General features: G+C 39.3%; 1 protein-coding gene across 3 annotated transcripts in view; it reads right to left on the bottom strand.

The window, feature by feature from the left end:
* The window catches only part of UBXN10 (UBX domain protein 10), a 186,052-nt gene that overhangs the window by 9,681 nt on the left and 159,599 nt on the right, over positions 1-16,772 (bottom strand). For 2 of the 3 annotated variants that reach the window (XM_044061798.1, XM_044061799.1), the window contains one exon: positions 3,560-3,680. The exons of the other annotated variant lie outside the window; for it this stretch is intronic. The gene's annotated coding sequence lies outside the window, so the exon portion shown is untranslated. The remainder of the gene's footprint in view (positions 1-3,559; positions 3,681-16,772) is intronic. 3 annotated transcript variants of the gene reach the window in all.

Genomic DNA, 16,772 nt, shown 5'->3' with positions numbered 1-16,772 from the left:
TACCACTTTGCTTCTCTGCTTCAATCTTATAAACTATATGGCATAGAAGGGTAAAGCCCTGACTACAGCCCATGCATCTGACAGGCTGGGAAGGGAAGATGGGTGTGGCCAGCTTGGTGGGACATGCACTCATAGTTGATCTTCACTGGATATCAGGGATGCAGAATGGAGGTGTTGTCTTCAGGGAGGCAAGTCATTGGCTGTGTTGCCTCAGATGTGGAATGATACACCAGCATACCCACTGCACATCTGTCCCAAGACAGTACCAGAGTGCATAAGGAGGGTAGCTTATGGCATGATGAAAAAAACATTGTTATTTGCTCCCAATACCTTGGTTCCTTTTCCAGTTTTCTCCAATAAATTCCAGACCTCTCTTGGGTACTGTCTGTATCCCTAATTGCAGTCAGAATCTATTTTCTCTGTTCCCATGTTGGCTTAGAATACTTTCTGTTACTTTATGAATATAATATTCTATATGATTATTCTTATTCTCCTTAAAGGTCTGCATCCAAAATCCCAGTCTCTCCTTTTTCTTGCGCTTCCCCCAGTTTCATCATCACCCCTTTCCACTTTGAATTATAGGTTTCTGCTTGTGTTATGTATAGGAGCCTTAACTGTGTAGCTCTGAAATACACCTTCAAATTGAGACATCCCAATCCGTGTTGTTCTATTGGAAGAATCAGCTTATCCTACTTAAATCTTGGCATCTTCCCCTGCTAGACAAAATCCTTCAACTCTTTATTAATAGCTATCCACAACTTCTTTGGTTGACAAAAATATGCCTGACCTTTATATAAGATTAAAGGGACTAAAAACATTTTAATTGCATGTATCTTACTATTCGTATCCACACAAGAGAGCTTCCAATTTTGCAGTTTTTGTATTATCTTTTGTTTAGTCTCTTTCCAGATATCCTTAGCTGCCACACCTTAATAATGTTTAATCCATATTCCTAAATACTTAATTTTATCATGCCTCCATAAATACAGAGATTGGTGAATCAATTTGTGTGTGGGTACACAATTTACCGCTGTTGCCTTTGTTTCAGCTTCATTCATTTTGTATCCCAAAAAGATTTTAAACTGTCTCAAAATGTTCCACAACACTGTAATGTCCATTTCTCATTTTATCAGGTGTAAAATAATATCATCTGCAAATACAGCCAGCTTTACTTGACTGCCACACCAATTATATCCTTGAATTTTTGAGTCTCTTATTTTCTTTCCCAGTGGTTCTAAATATAATGCAAATAACAAAGGGGAAGTAGGACACAACTGCCCGGTTCCTCTGCTCAAGCAGAAATTAGAAAGGAACCCATCCAGTTTACTTTTCACCTCCAATCCCTCATACAGCCCCCTAATCAACCTTATAATTTTATCAGGGAATGCAAATGATTCCTTTGTCCTGCTCATAAAGTCCCAGCTTACTCTGTCAAATGCTTTCTCTGCATCAAGACCCACCAATAACAGTGGTATTTTCTTTCATTCTGCTTCACTCTGGATCATCAGTGTTCTATTAATGTTGTCAAACATTTGCCCCTCTCCATAAAATCACACTGATCCATATCTATCAATTTCGGCATCACTTTTTACCATTCCTTTATTACAAACACTTTATAATTATGGTTCAGTGCTGAAATGGGGTCTGTATGAAGCTAGATCTGATGGATCTTTAAACTTTTTAGGTATTAAAACGACCACAGCTTTCTTCCAGGATGTTGGCACTTTTCCTCGTTTTAAAATACTGTTAAACAAAACCTTCCATATCTTTATCAATTTTTCCCCTCCTAGCTTCCAAACCTCCACAGGAATACTATCTATTCTTGGGGACTTTCCTGTATATTGGCTATACATCACCATTTTTATCTCATCTCCTCCTATACTAACTGTTAGTAATTGAGCCTCGTCTACCTCTAACCTTGGCATATTTAACTCTCCAATAAACATTTCTATTTGTACCCTTTCTTGATTTCCATATTTTTCTGCTTTATACAAACATTCATACAATTTTTAAAATATTTCTAATACTGCTACAGGATTTATTATTATCTTAATAGTTATATGCTCCCCAAGCTTGGTGACAGTGCTTTCTACTTTTTGTTGTCTGAGTTGTGAGCTAAAAGTTTTTGTGGTCTGGAGTTATTATCAAAAAACAGTTGCTTGGGGGGGGCAAGATGGCAAGCTGAGAGCAGCACAGATTCTTTGCTCTGCTTCATTCAGTCTTCTCTAACATGAATATTTTTCTATTTTCATCAGAAATCTCTTTAAAGTACTAAATTATTGAACTGAAACATATGTGGATTATTTTAGTGAAAAAAAATCTATACATATTTCATATATTTTCCTGTCATAATATTAAGAGGAAAATCTCATAGAAAGAAGGTGAATCATTCAAAGGCTGCCTTACAAGGAAACTCAGTAAAGAAGGAGCTGCAGTCAGTTCTTTCAAATATCCAGGACTTATCCTTGAAAATTTGAAGGTGAAGCTGACCATTCTGTTTTCAGAACAAGGTCTTCAACTTTCTTTAGAAAAGATTTAACTATAGATTCAAAAATAGAGAAAAATAGAAGACTGTACTAAACAAATGAATTAATCAAAGGTGTTATTAAACAATAAAAAAAACATAAATAGCAGCTCTGGAAGACTCTGTTACAGACACTGATGGCAGACTATCAGAAGGAGAGGACAACATTAACTTCAGTTTACAACAAAACAAACTCATGGAGAAAATTGATAACTTAGAGAACAAGGCAAGAAGAAATAATGTCAGAATATATGGGGTTGCTGAACAAATGGAAGGTCAAAATATGATAATAAATCTCCCAGAATCTCTGCCCTATGGAATAGAAAGGTCTCATCTCTGGTTATTGTTCCTACAAATAAAAAAAATGCACATCCTAGATCCATCATAGTTAAATCTTTTCTAAAGAAAGTTAAAGACCTTGTTCTGAAAACAGAATGGTTAGCTTCATCTTCAAAAATTGTGAACTCACTGATCAGATTTGATAATGATTATTCCTCCCTAGTGATTTCAAAACTGAAAGCCTGCATACGTTTGCTAAAATCATTGAAAAAAGCTGGACTAGGGATATATTAATACTGACATTATAAACAAATAGTAAAATGCCATAGTTATACTATGTTTATAACATCCTCACCCTCACAACTTCATATAATAATATAATTATAACAGCATGGTAACATAAGATTCTATTAGTTTAAATACAGACATGGGTGTTGGTTTAAAAATGCAGGTGTATGTAGCTGTATACATAGACAAATTTCTTTCACTGTTTAAATTTCTTTTTGGTGCATTTTACAACTATATTTTAATTTAGCCATTAACAAGGTCATTGAGTATAGTTTCATACTGCTATATGCATAAAAATCACTAGTTTAATGCTTTTAATACACAGTAGCCATTTTTTAACTTTTTCTTATGAAATGAATACATAAAAATGGCTTTTCAGTTAATTCGCTGCTTGTAGAACACATCTGCAAACCATTTGTGTTATAAGCTTTCCTTTTTAGTGTTATTTTCCCCTCCGACTTTACTTACAGTGCTGAGATGTTTTTAAGCAGAGCTCGAGCTTCTGTATGTTCAACCAGTATTCCATCTTCACATGCTCATATGTCAAAAAGGAAGTATGGTGTAACTTTTGACCTCTTAGAAGTAGGAACTGCATGGAAAATAAAAAGAAAGCCAAAATGGACTGTTCTAAAGGTTTGAGTGAAATTATCATTTGTACTTGAGAGAATATTGTTGTAAGTAAAGCATTTTATACTAAAGTTACATATAAAATTAATATACTGACATATTTCAAACTATTAAATCATCCTAAGTGTAAACTGTAGCAAGTGGGAATCTTTATAATGTCACACAAACATGCTTTATAAGGTGGCACCATCTGTAGTTATTTACTATTAGCTTGTTATAGTACAAAATTAACTTCTAACTCGTTTTGTGGAAAGACCTGAAATAACACAGGAATGGTATTAGCAGTTGTATTTGATTTATTAATGCATGTGTTGCAGTTATATAAAATTTTTGAAGGTGTTCACTGTTTAACAGTACTATACAGTGACAAGTCTACTGAAGCAGCAGATAAGTTGAGCTCTAGTGTATAGTCACCTCACTAGTTTCAGTTCCCTTTTGTGAAAAACATATTACTATGTGAGCTATGTGAAGTTGTGTCACATATATCTTAGAATGTGACAAGGTCAACTCACTTAGTGTTCCTGGATTAAACTATTTTCTACAAAAGTGTGCTATCCTTGTTTTATTTAGAGGAATGACACTGTAATTAATTATTTGATTGACAGCTACACCTCACTGCCTACTTTATGAATCTGCTGAATAGCAAAACATTGGTTACTATGTTGTTATATTTTGTTTAACTTTCTGGTGAGGAGTGGACATGTATTAATCCAATGTACTAAATGGTATTTTAAAGACCTGTAATCTTAAAACATGATTTTTCTAAACTTGTTTAACCTAAATCATATACACTTTCAAAGATGTTATCATTATATTTAGAATGAAATATTTTAAACAAAACGCGCCACATATACTTCATTGTTAATTATAAATGAATTGAAAATGATTCTTCTCCATGCTGAAAACTCTTTTGTACAATAAGCTTGTTGTTTAATATTTATTTCTTTATATGTAAATAATATATTATATTATCTATATCTATTATCTTATATTCCAAAGACATGCATCTGGAGCATTTCTCCCCGGGCCTCCGCTGAAAACAGGCTCTGTGGAACCTAGTTGGACTTTCCCGGTCAACAAATGATAAATAAATAAATAAAAATATCTTCTTTAACTGTGTGTAATATTTATATAGCAATTATTAGATTATATGTTAGAAGTACTAAAAATACAGTGTCTGAGGGTGACATGGTTTGGTTAGTAAGAGGCTTGAATGGAAAATTCATCAAGCCTGGAATAGTGTACTCCACGTGGAAGGTTGTAAATGTTTTATATCTTATAGTTATTACTTTAACTTCTTTATCTCTATCCATAGCAAATATTTTTAATTTTACATTAATGAACATTATTCAAAATAATTATAAAACACATTTTGAACACTGCATGTTGAATAATGCCTGTATACAAATGTTTCTCATTGAATGTTAATGGGTAAACTAACCCAATAAAGAGAAATAGAAGTTATGTTCTTACCATAACGTTCCATGTTAGTTGTCTTCTTCTCGCCTTCTTCTTGCTGGATGGGTTCGGAGCCGACCTCGGCTCCGACTCGGCCACTCTAAAAGCTCGAGAGTTGGTTCCACCGGCTCGAGGCTCCCCTTATATCCCACAATGCTAGGCGAGAGTTACCTCAGATCTCGTTTGTAAGCTAACCCCAGCTTATAAAAGTAAAAGAATAACTCTAAACAGAGTCCACCTCTAACAACAGGAAGAAAGAAGGGTGACCTACATCCTGAACCGGGAAATATGCACAATAGCATATGCCTAAGAAAGAGGTGGTAGAAAGAGAGGTCACAATCACAACTCCTCTAGGTCTGTCCAGGCCCGGGGAAGGAGGGTGGGGCAAGAAGAAGGCGAGAAGAAGACAACTAACATGGAACGTTATGGAAAGAACATAACTTCTATATGTTAAGTTGTCTATCTCGCCTTCATTCTTGCTGGATGGGACCGCGTCCCTAGCACCTTGTCCCGGGTGGCCTAACGGAACAGACTCCTGAGAACAGTGGAACCAAAATTAGCTCTATGCCTAGAAGCTAAGTCCAACTTATAATGAGAAATGAAAGTGTGAGGAGTAGCCCAAGTAGCCGCTGCACAAATGGTGTCAATAGGCAGTCTGTCTTGGAAGGCTAAAAAGTAGCCAAAGCTCTGGTGGAATGGGCTTTAGGTTTATTAGGCAGTTTTTGGTGTCTAATTTCATATACAAGGGAAATCAAAGATGTTAGCCATCTGGATAATGATACCTTTGAAACTGAAAGTCCCTTTCTGCTTTCCGCATAGGAGACAAACAGCTGATCAGATTTTCTGAATTGTTTTGTTCTATCCAAGTAGTACCTCAATTGACGATGAACATCCAGGCAGTGTAATTTTTGTTCAGACCTATTGGAATATTCTGGAAAAAGACAGGGAGGTCAATGCTTTGGTTTAGATTTGACGTCGAGACCACCTTAGGCAAAAAGGACGGGTTAGTTCGTAAGGATACTCTGTCCTTATGAAACAATAGATAAGGAGGTCGACAGCTGAGTGCTTGAAGCTCTGAAACTCTTCTAGCTGAAGTAATAGCTACCAGAAAAAGAGTCTTCCATGATAGCAATTTTAAAGAACAGGAGACTGCAGGTTCGAAAGGGGAAAGAATCAAAGAAGCAAGTACTAAATTTAGGTCCCAAGGAGAAGGAGGATTTCTTATAGGAGGTCTGAGAAGAAAAACTCCTTTCAAAAAGGCTTTGCAAAGCTTGTGGGACATTAAGGCAGATTCAGAAATACCCACATGAAAGTTAGAAATAGCTGCCAATTGAACTTTAAGAGTAGAGGGAGATGAACCTGCATGGAAGAGTTCAGCTAGAAAATCAAGGACTAATTGGATGGAAGCAGTGAAAGGATCTATGTCCTTTTCTTGAGCCCAATATGTGAAGTGTTTCCACTTACTCAAATAAATCTTCCGAGTGGAAGATTTATGGGAAGCTATCAAAATATCTCGAACAGAGTGAGATAATTGAGGAAGCCTGGCTAAGGTTGGAACTGGAGGAACCAAGCAGTGAGGTTCAGAGAGGGGAGGGAGCGATGAAACTGACCCGACTGATGGATCAAAAGATCTGGAACTAGGTCCAGATTCCACGGTCGCTCCAAAAGAAATTGATGTAGAAAGGGGAACCATACCTGTCGAGGCCAGTAAGGAGCAATGAGGATCAATGAGGCCTTCTGAGCGATAGCTTTCTGTATCACTTGAGAGATTAGTGGGAAGGGAGGAAATGCATACAGAAGTCCCCGGGCCAAACTTGGACTAGAGCGCCTCTGCTGGGTTGGCCTGGTAAAGGGAATAGTGTGAAATATACTCTGCACTTACTGTTTTGGGGAGTAGCAAAAAGATCGCAGCAAGGCTGACCCCACTTGAGGAAAATTTCTCTCACCACAGAGTCTTTCAGAGACCACTCGTGAGGCATGAGGATTGCTCTGCTCAACTTGTCCGCAATTTGATTGGACTTCCCGGGATGTGCTGCTATCAGAAACCGCTGAGAAGAAATCGCCCATTGCCACAGTCTGAGTGCTTCTCGACACAGGGGGTATGACCTGGTTCCGCCTTGTTTGTTGATGTACCACACTACAGACATATTGTCTATCTGGATTGCAATCGTTCCCAAGGGAAGAGAGTCTTGAAGGGCTTGCAACGCTAAAAGCACTGCTCTCATCTCCAGAACATTTATGTGCAAGTGGCATTCGTTTGGTTGCCATGAGCCCTGGACCGTCCTGCCCTGATAATGCCCCCACCCGATCAGGGAGGCATCCGTTGTCAGAGTAGCAACCGGAGGGGGTGGAACAAAGGGTCTTCCCAACAAGAGCTGAGGGGAAGACATCCACCACATGAGGTGATTTTTGCACGCTTGCGTGATCATAATGGTGTGAGACATTGGAAGTTCCTGGTATGACCATTGAGTAAAGAGCATCCATTGAAGGATCCGCATATGGAATCTGGCTAATGGAAGCAGGGGTATGGCCGCCATAATTCCCAACACTTTCAGAACTAATCTGGCTTTGATTCTGTTGTTGTTGAAAAGGAGTGAGACCAGTTTGTGAATGTCTGTTATTCTCTGATGTGTTAGTCTCGCAGACATGTCTACTGTGTCTAGATTTGCGCCTATGAAAGTAATAGTACGACAAGGCGACAAAACAGACTTTTCGCATTTATTGAAATGCCTAACTTTTGACAAATGCGAAAAGTGTAATCCCTGGCCATCAGAAGGAGATGCTTGGTGGGAGCTGTGAGGAGCCAGTCGTCCAAATATGGAAACACCTGGAATCCTTGTCGCCTCAGGTGAGAAGCTACCACTGCCATGCATTTGGTAAACACCCAGGGGGCAGTGGTGAGACCAAAGGGCAGGGCCCTGAACTGAAAATGACTGGTTCCCAGCCTGAAGCGGAGGAAACGACTGGAGCGCCTGTTCACTTTTATGTGATAGTACGCATCCTGAAGGTCTATAGAGCACATCCAGTTTCCTTTGCCCAAAAGGGGAAGGATGGATTGCAGCGTGACCATCCGAAATCTTGTTTTCTTGACTGATCTGTTCAAGTTACTGAGATCCAAAATTGGTCTCCAGTCCCCTGTTTTCTTTGGAACTAAAAGAACCTTGAGTAGATTCCGGATCCTTGCTGGTCTGCTGGAACTGGCTGAATTGCTCTTTTGTAAGCAGTTTTGAAATCTCCAAAACCGCTAGATCCCTTTGAGCGGGTGGAACATCTGGAAGGGATTTTTGATTGATTTGGAATGCTAAGAAAGGGGATAGAATAGCCTTCGAAATGATGGACTGTACCCATTTGTCTTGAGTCAGGGATAGCCAGGCTTCTGGGTACAGTGACAATCTTCCCCCGACTGCCTCCGAAGGTGGGCAGTCGGGCAACACCTCAGGGATGCTGAAAGGGCTTGTCAGGAAAGGCTTCCCGATTGCCCTGGTTCTGTGGACCCCCCCTGCCCCTAGGGCGACGTCTACCATTGTTATTCCCGCCTCTGCCTCTGGCGGGAAACGACTCTGTCGTCAGGCTTAAGTCCCTTGAGATTGTTTACGGAACCACATCTTTCCACCTTTCTGGCCTTTGGGGTAAGGCCTAGAAGGAGTAGAAAAACGGACTCCGACGGCAGAAAGGGTCTTGCCATCAGTTTTGCACCTAGTCAAGGTTTCTTTCACTTGAGGACCAAAGAGAGATGATCCATCAAACGGGGAGTTAGTGAAAGACGTCTTGAAGGGGTCCGCAAAATTGCATAGCCGCATCCAGGCATGCCTACGTAAGGCCACACCTGTCCCTGCAGCTCTACTCGCTCCATCAGCCGCGTAAGAGAGAAGGCGCATGGAGGAGTTGGTTATGGAGTTAAGGGTAGCCAGCTGCGTATTCATCTTATCTTGAAAACCCGCAGCTGTAGGGTCCTTTAACATTTCACTCGCTTCCTTGATCAAGTCCCTTTGAAGACGAGTAAAGTGGCATAGGTAGTTCAGCGAACGCATGGTAAATGTCGCTGATGAGAACATCCGCTTCCCGTACCTGTCCATGGACCTAGATTCCTTGTTAGGTGGATGGACAGGTACTGAAGGATCAGCTAGCTCCTTCTTAGTGGCAGCAGCTACCACCATAGCATCCACAGAAACTCCTTTTGTTAAGAACTGTTTGTCTGCTGGTGCCGTTATGAACTTGGAGGGCCTCCTGGGAGTGGGGTCCACTGAATCAGGAGCCGTCCATGCCTTCTTAGCAACCACCTGCATGAGGGGGTCAAAGGCGGGAGACACCCAGGAGGTGGAAGGGCGAGAGCCAAACGCCTCAAGGTACACAGATTCATCCTCCGAAGGGTTGAGGGCTGGCCAATTTCCCCTCTGTTTCAGGATCTCTAGTATGTCTGCAAATGAGACATCTTCAGAAGGGGAACGGGGGGAACCCTCAGAATCATCCAAATCTGTGTCAGACGTGATGGACTCAGGTGAGTCAATGTATTTCCTCTTACACTTCCTCTTCCGAGGGGGCTCTTCTGCCAAATCAGGAGAGGCCTCGGAAGAGGATGAAATCCCCACGGGGGTTCCTGAGGAGCTGGCTCTCTGCGGTCCGGGATGAGGGAGTGAGTCGACTTGACCTGAGGCACCGTGAGGGAGGGGCGGACGGAGCCGACTGTGGAGTAGAGCCAGGCTCTAACACACTCCGCATGACCTCGAATGCACCCCTGTCAGGCAAAGCCAGAGGTCCCCGCTCCGAGAAGCTAAGAACCTCCCTCGGCACCGACAGTGATGGCTCGAGGCCGATGTCGGAGCCGAACACACCAGCGCCAAGCACCGAGAGGGAGGGGGGTCGGACAAGGGCCCGATGCCACTCACCCCCTCGGAGCCGACGAGGGAAGTCCGGCGCCGAGATTCTTCCAAGGAAGAAATCGGAGCCGACGACGGAGCCGAAGACAATTGTATCGGCTCAGACGCTATCACAGTCTCGGTTCCGACGCGACCCGGCTCCGAGCTCAAGAGAGTCGAAGGAGGAATATATTGATGGACCGGGGCAGGCATCGACTGATGAGTCGGGCTCTGAAGCATCTGGGCCAGTGCCTCGGACTTAAGAAGTCGACTCACTACCCTCTGAAGGTCATGATCCGACAGCCTCGATGACCTAGAGGAGTGAGATCTTTGGCTCCGTTCAGACAGCAGGGGAGATCCTGGAGCCGAATGAACGGAGCCAAGAGATGGTGACCTGGACCTCTTCCTAGTTGTCGGCTCCGACACGGGAACTTCTAATACCTCGGCTCCAGCCGGAGCCGAGGGAACCACAGAAACTGTGGACTGAGACTCATCGGCTCCAGCCGGAGCCGATGTAGGCAGAGGTTTAGAAACCTTAGGTCTCGGCTCAGTTGTCGGAGCCGAAGACCTAGATGCCTTAGAGGGCTTCCCTGTAGATACAGAAAGGGAATCCTCTGGCTTGAGTAAGCCCCTTAAAATCAATTTATTTTTTCTTTCCTGCAGGACCCTGGGGCTGAAGCCATGGCACACAGCACAGGAGTCCTGCAGGTGCAAAGGTCCCAGACAGTAGACACAAGAAGTGTGAGCGTCTGTCAGAGACATTTTCTGACAGCACGCATCACACTTCTTGAATCTGAGACCTTTGCTTCTTTAGACATAACTACAGGTGTAATCACACACACAGTCACAAACACACTAATTACACCCTGTCTAATTAAAAATATAATAAACCACTAACTAGGTTTTAAGAGAAAAATAACACACACTCTCCACTAGGGAAGGAAAAGAGGCCTGAAGGCCCAAGGGAAGAACTTAAAGTTCTTGAGGGAAAAACAGGAATTTTAAAGAAAGGGGATAAGAATTTCTCTAAACTAAGGGAAATACGTAAAATTATTAAAATTAAAGGGGTTTTAATAGACTAAGTACACTAGAAAGTCACTTACCAAGAACCGGTAGAAAACCAACACCTCGATAGCTGTAGCGGCAAACGAGATCTGAGGTAACTCTCGCCTAGCATTGTGGGATATAAGGGGAGCCTCGAGCCGGTGGAACCAACTCTCGAGCTTTTAGAGTGGCCGAGTCGGAGCCGAGGTCGGCTCCGAACCCATCCAGCAAGAATGAAGGCGAGATAGACAACTTAACATGTAGTCTTAACAAATATTTAACACTGCCTTTTTTTTTTCCTACAAGAAACTCATTTTAATGTCTAACAATGTAAACAGGTTATTATTGAAAGACTAGCTTTAGATGGATCGCAGTTTGAATCCCAAAGAAGAGGTATTCTACATTTATGGAAAAAGCATTAGGTACACCTAAAATTGTAGGCTGTTATTCAGACAAAAATGGTATATTAGGACTAGTAGTACTAGAAATGGGAAAAATATTACACTCTTATAAATGCATACTGGATACCAGGTACAGGTGTAAATACTATCAAAAAGTACCTAGACATGATTACATTACACTCTAAAGGTGAAATGTTATTTGCTGGAGACTTTAACAGCATTTTAACCCATAAAGAAAAAAACAAATAGTACAAAAATCTTCAGTAGCAAAAGATTTAAATACGTACATTAATTGTATGCATTTGAGAGATCTGCCTGTCCTAAAATTATCAACTACCTTGAAATTTACACATTACTCTTATAGATTTGGAACCCAGACAAACATAGACAAATTTCTAGTATCCAATTAATTTTATTCCAAGACAGATGAGGTGCTGATTGAGTCATGCCCATTGTTTGATCACAATGCTATTACTTTTAAATTAACATTAAGCCCAAACAACCTAATTTATTGTCAAATAATACCAGCATATATAACAACGTTAAAAGGCTTTCAAGAATGGTTCTTAAAAGAAATTAATCAGTACATAGAACTCAATAATAATGGTAAAGTCTCCAAGTCCATACTTTGGGACATGTTAAAAGTTGCTTTATATGGTAAAATTAAAAACTGGAATATTGCAAAAAGGAAATAATGGGACAAAGAATTAACAGCTCTTCAAGTGGAAATTGATAAATTAAAACTAACCTAATGATAAAACTGCAAATGCTCATCTCAAAAATTATATTTGGGGATTTTAATATTGACTGGAAATGTTGTACATCTGTAAATCCAACTACTCACATCAATCTTTATGGCTTTCATCAAACCATCACCTACACTACCAGAACCCATAAACCTAGCAACAAACAAACCACCTTAGACTGGATACTAGTTAACAGTAGTCCCCAATTATACAAAACAGGGTTACTCCCTGATGATATTAGTGACCATTCCCTGACCTTTATATCTAGACAAAATACCTCAATTCCCAACCAAATTAACTTTAGAACTACATGAAACAAGAAAACTCTAAACCTAGTTAACTTTCAAGCTGAGCTTAAAGCTTGCAATTGGTCACCCCTAAAATCCCTAGCTCTTGATGAAGCACTCTCATACTTTAACAATAAATCCTTACAATTTCTGTAACACCATGCTCCCTCTTGCACTGTTAGAATTAGGAACAAACCTGCTCCTTGACTCACAAAAGAGACTAGACAAAAAATGAGACTGAGAAATCAAACCTGGTCCAAATGGAGAAAAACTAAAAACTCTACTTATCACCTAAATTTTAGACAGCTTAGAAATGATACAAAAAAATCAGTATTCCTTGATAAAAGAAACTATTGCTTCAAATTCCAACAGACCTAACATCAGAACCCACAAAAATTCTGGTCAGGAATAAATAAATTGCTCCACCCTGCACAAGCCAAAACACCTACCCCCCTCTAATTTGACTCAAAACTCTCCCAGACAGATTGCTGATATTTTTTAACAATTTTTTCTCTGAAACAGTCCAATCTTTAGCTAATACCTTACCCCCGTACCACATGTTACCACTACTGAGTCACCCCTCCCAACAAATTTACCCCACACACTCCACCTCCAGCCTGTCCCAACATCCTTCATACATACCCTACTCCTCAAACTTAAACCATGTACTCCATCAGCTGACCTCCTTCCAGCTGAATACCTGCAAATGGCAGCTGGAGTACTTGCCTACCCAATTGCTATATTAATAAACAGAACCATTACAGAATGTTCCATCCTATATCTTTGGAAAGTCTCACATATTATACCCCTCCATAAGGGAGGTAACTCAAATGAACTCCCTAACTTCCGTCCCAGCCCTACTTTCCCCACTAGCAAAAATTATGGAGAGATGTATTCATCATCAAATACTTGATTATCTTCTCCAAAACCACCTACTAGTGGACTGCCAGCATGGCTTTAGGCCATTCAATAGTACAACAACAGCACTCCTATCCTTTTCAGACTGCATTAATAAAAACTGTAACAACAACTTACTGTCCACAACCCTCTTTATTGACCTCTCAAAGGCATTTAACATGGTGAATCATCAACTATTGTTGGATACACTTACATCTTTCTCTTTTGACACCCAAACAGTCAAGTGGTTTAAGTCCTACTTAGGAAATAGACAGCAAGCAGTCCTCTGGGACAATAAACTATCCACTCAGCTCCCTATCTCTCTTGGTGTCCCACAATGCTCCATTCTGGGACCTCTCCTATTTACCATCTTCATTAATGATCTGAAAACATCCATTCCACAGGCCACCTGCATACAATACGCCGACGACTTGACATTAATATGTAGCGCCTCCTCACCTGCAGAGCTTCAAACCAAGACCCAAACAGTATTTAACTTAGCCGAAAATTTGTTCCATCAAAGCTGTCTCCTCTTTAACCCCAAAAAGCAAAACTATTATTGTTCACTCCCACCCTAAAGTCCCCCACTATTAACTTTACAGTCACATCCAACAATGGTACTAAAATAGCTCCCAACATAACCACCAAACGTCTAGGTGTAACAATTGGTAATAATCTTAACTTTGACACACATATTAACCTATTAAATCAGTTAATAAAGAAATTGGTTGCCTTTATACACTTGAACCCTTTCTCACAGCTTCAACTAGGTCTACTATCGCCCAAACTCACCTACTCTCCACCCTTCTCTATGCCTCCCCAATTTATACAAACCTCTCCAAAAGCAATATCAATAAATTGGCAACATCTTATAATAACATAGCCAGATTTACCACTGGATCCCCATTTAGAAACCATCACTGCCAGAATCTCAAACTATAAGCATGGCTGAAATTGCAAAGTCAGCTTCTTATACAGCAACTTACAATAATTCATAAAATTCTGCATCATCCCACAAATACTCCCATACTCTGTAAGTTTATTAGCCCATACAAAAACCTAACAACCCTATGATCTGCCAATAGGGTACTAGTGTCTACCTTAAAACCCAACAAAAAGTCTGGGGATTGCCTGTTCACTAACTCTGTTGGTAACATTTGGAACAAGCTTCCAACCAAACTAACATCCCTTTCATCCATTTCACTGTTTAAAAAGCAACTAAGAATCCTCCTAAATTCACAATGGTTATGCCCTTGCACTAATCCTGACTGACAGTATTCACCTCTTCCATGACCACCTCTGTTGACTATTATACCTCTCCCTGTTGCTTTGTTGTTTCTCTCTATTAATCTACTGAAGACACACACTTCCTATGGAACCAGTATATATATATATATATATATATATATATATATATATATATAAAACACCTAAACTGTTTTTGTATTTGATTTTGTTTCACAAAAATTTTGTAGCTATGTATAACTATCAATAACGTGTATATTGTTAGCATGTAATCGCTTTGTAATTTTTTTGGTAATGTCTTGGAGCGTTTCTCCCCGGGCCTCTGCTGAAAAAGGACATATATCCAGTCGGAATATCCCGGTCAACAAATGTAAAATAAATAAAATAAATAAATAAATAAGAACTATATAGAAATTCTTCAACATAAGATTTCTATTAATTTAGGAAAAATCAAACTACAATTACAATCAACCCCAAAAGATTAAATAAAATAGCAATCAGATAAAAAAAAAGATTAAAAGTAATCACATTAAAAAATTTGTATATAAAGAAAGGGATAAAAATAGAGAAAGTTACAGATCTGAATGATATGTTAAAATACATTAATAAGTACTATGATGACATTAATAAACCAAAACCAATTTTAAGTAGTAGTAGCATTTTAGAAAGATTCTTAAAAGAAAATATACAAGAAATATCAAAAGAACACAAACATAAAATAGATAAGTCATTTTCCTTTAGAAAACTAAAAGAACAAATCAAAAATATGAAACCAAATAAAGTGCCAGGTCTAGATGGAATAATTCCAGAACTATACAAACTAATGCCTGATAACATTCTAAACATCTTACTAAACACTTTTGAAGAAGTCAGGAATACTTCTAACTTACTCCCTTCTTGGAAATATTCACTTACCACCCCTATATTAAAACCAAACAGTGATCCTACCTCTTGTGCATCCTATTGTCCTATATCTCTCTTTAATGTAGATTACAAAATTTCTATGTCCATTTTAGCTAAAAGACTAAACTTAATACTTAACTTGCTTAATAAATGAAGACCAAACAGGTTTTGTAATTAATAGGAAAGTTCATGACAATATATTAAGGCTTTTTCTTTGATTGATATTGCAAATACAAACAAGAACAAATTCATCACAATAAGGCTAGACATGGACAAAGCTTTTGACTCCATAAACTAGACTTATTTGTTTAGAATTATAAAGGAATATAACTTTTCCCTGAATTCATAGAATTCATCAAAAATATTTATGTCAACTCAACTTCATATGTAAAGATAGGCTATTTCATTTCTAGTCCATTTAATATTATAAAAAGGAACAAAACAGGGATGTCTGTTATCCCTCTCTTATTTGCACTTGCTATAGAACCATTCATTAACTTCATAAGACATAATGTAAACATTAAAGGATATAAATTAAATGAACATTTCTTTCCTAAAATTCAGCTGTTTGCTGATGATATTTAATCACTTGTGGAAATGTTGAAGCATCAGTAGAACATTTAGTTAACTCTATAGATTTCTTTGAAAAACTATCAGGGTTAAAATTTAATCATAATAAAACTAAAACATTGCTAATAAACAAATCAATAACTGATAAAGTTTTTAAATGAAACCAACCTAATTGGGAAAACTCTCAGATAAAATATCTAGGAAATACTATTGAATCTACCTATAGACAATCTATAGCAACTAATTACCAGCACTTGATTAACTGCAGTGGTGGTGCTGCGGTAGCATTGTCGCCGCACAGTAAGATGCTGTCCGGTTCGATTCTCAGCTAGAGCGTCTTCTGCGTGGAGACATGCATGAATGGGGCGTACCTTCGTTGAAGGTTGTGCATCAGGGCTGGCAACTCAGCATGTAAAAATCCATTGTCAATCATTAGCGGACGGAAGTTCCGCTGTGGCGACCCCTAACCAGGAAAAGCCGAAAGACACAAACAAACCAGCACTTAATTAACTTAATGACAAAATTAACACAATCTCGAAATAAATTATTTTTCACTTTTGAAGATAAACACTAATTAAAATGATATTACCAAAAATCTTATTTTTTAGCCACTCTAATACTACCTCCATCTAAAGCAGTTATAAAAA

This window comes from Protopterus annectens, chromosome 2.part0, assembly GCF_019279795.1.
Source record: "Protopterus annectens isolate FY-2018-M chromosome 2.part0, PAN1.0, whole genome shotgun sequence".
In the NCBI taxonomy this organism is placed as follows: Eukaryota; Metazoa; Chordata; order Ceratodontiformes; family Protopteridae; genus Protopterus; species Protopterus annectens.
Note: the sequence above shows the minus strand (reverse complement) of the source record. Positions and strands in the feature narration are given on the sequence as shown.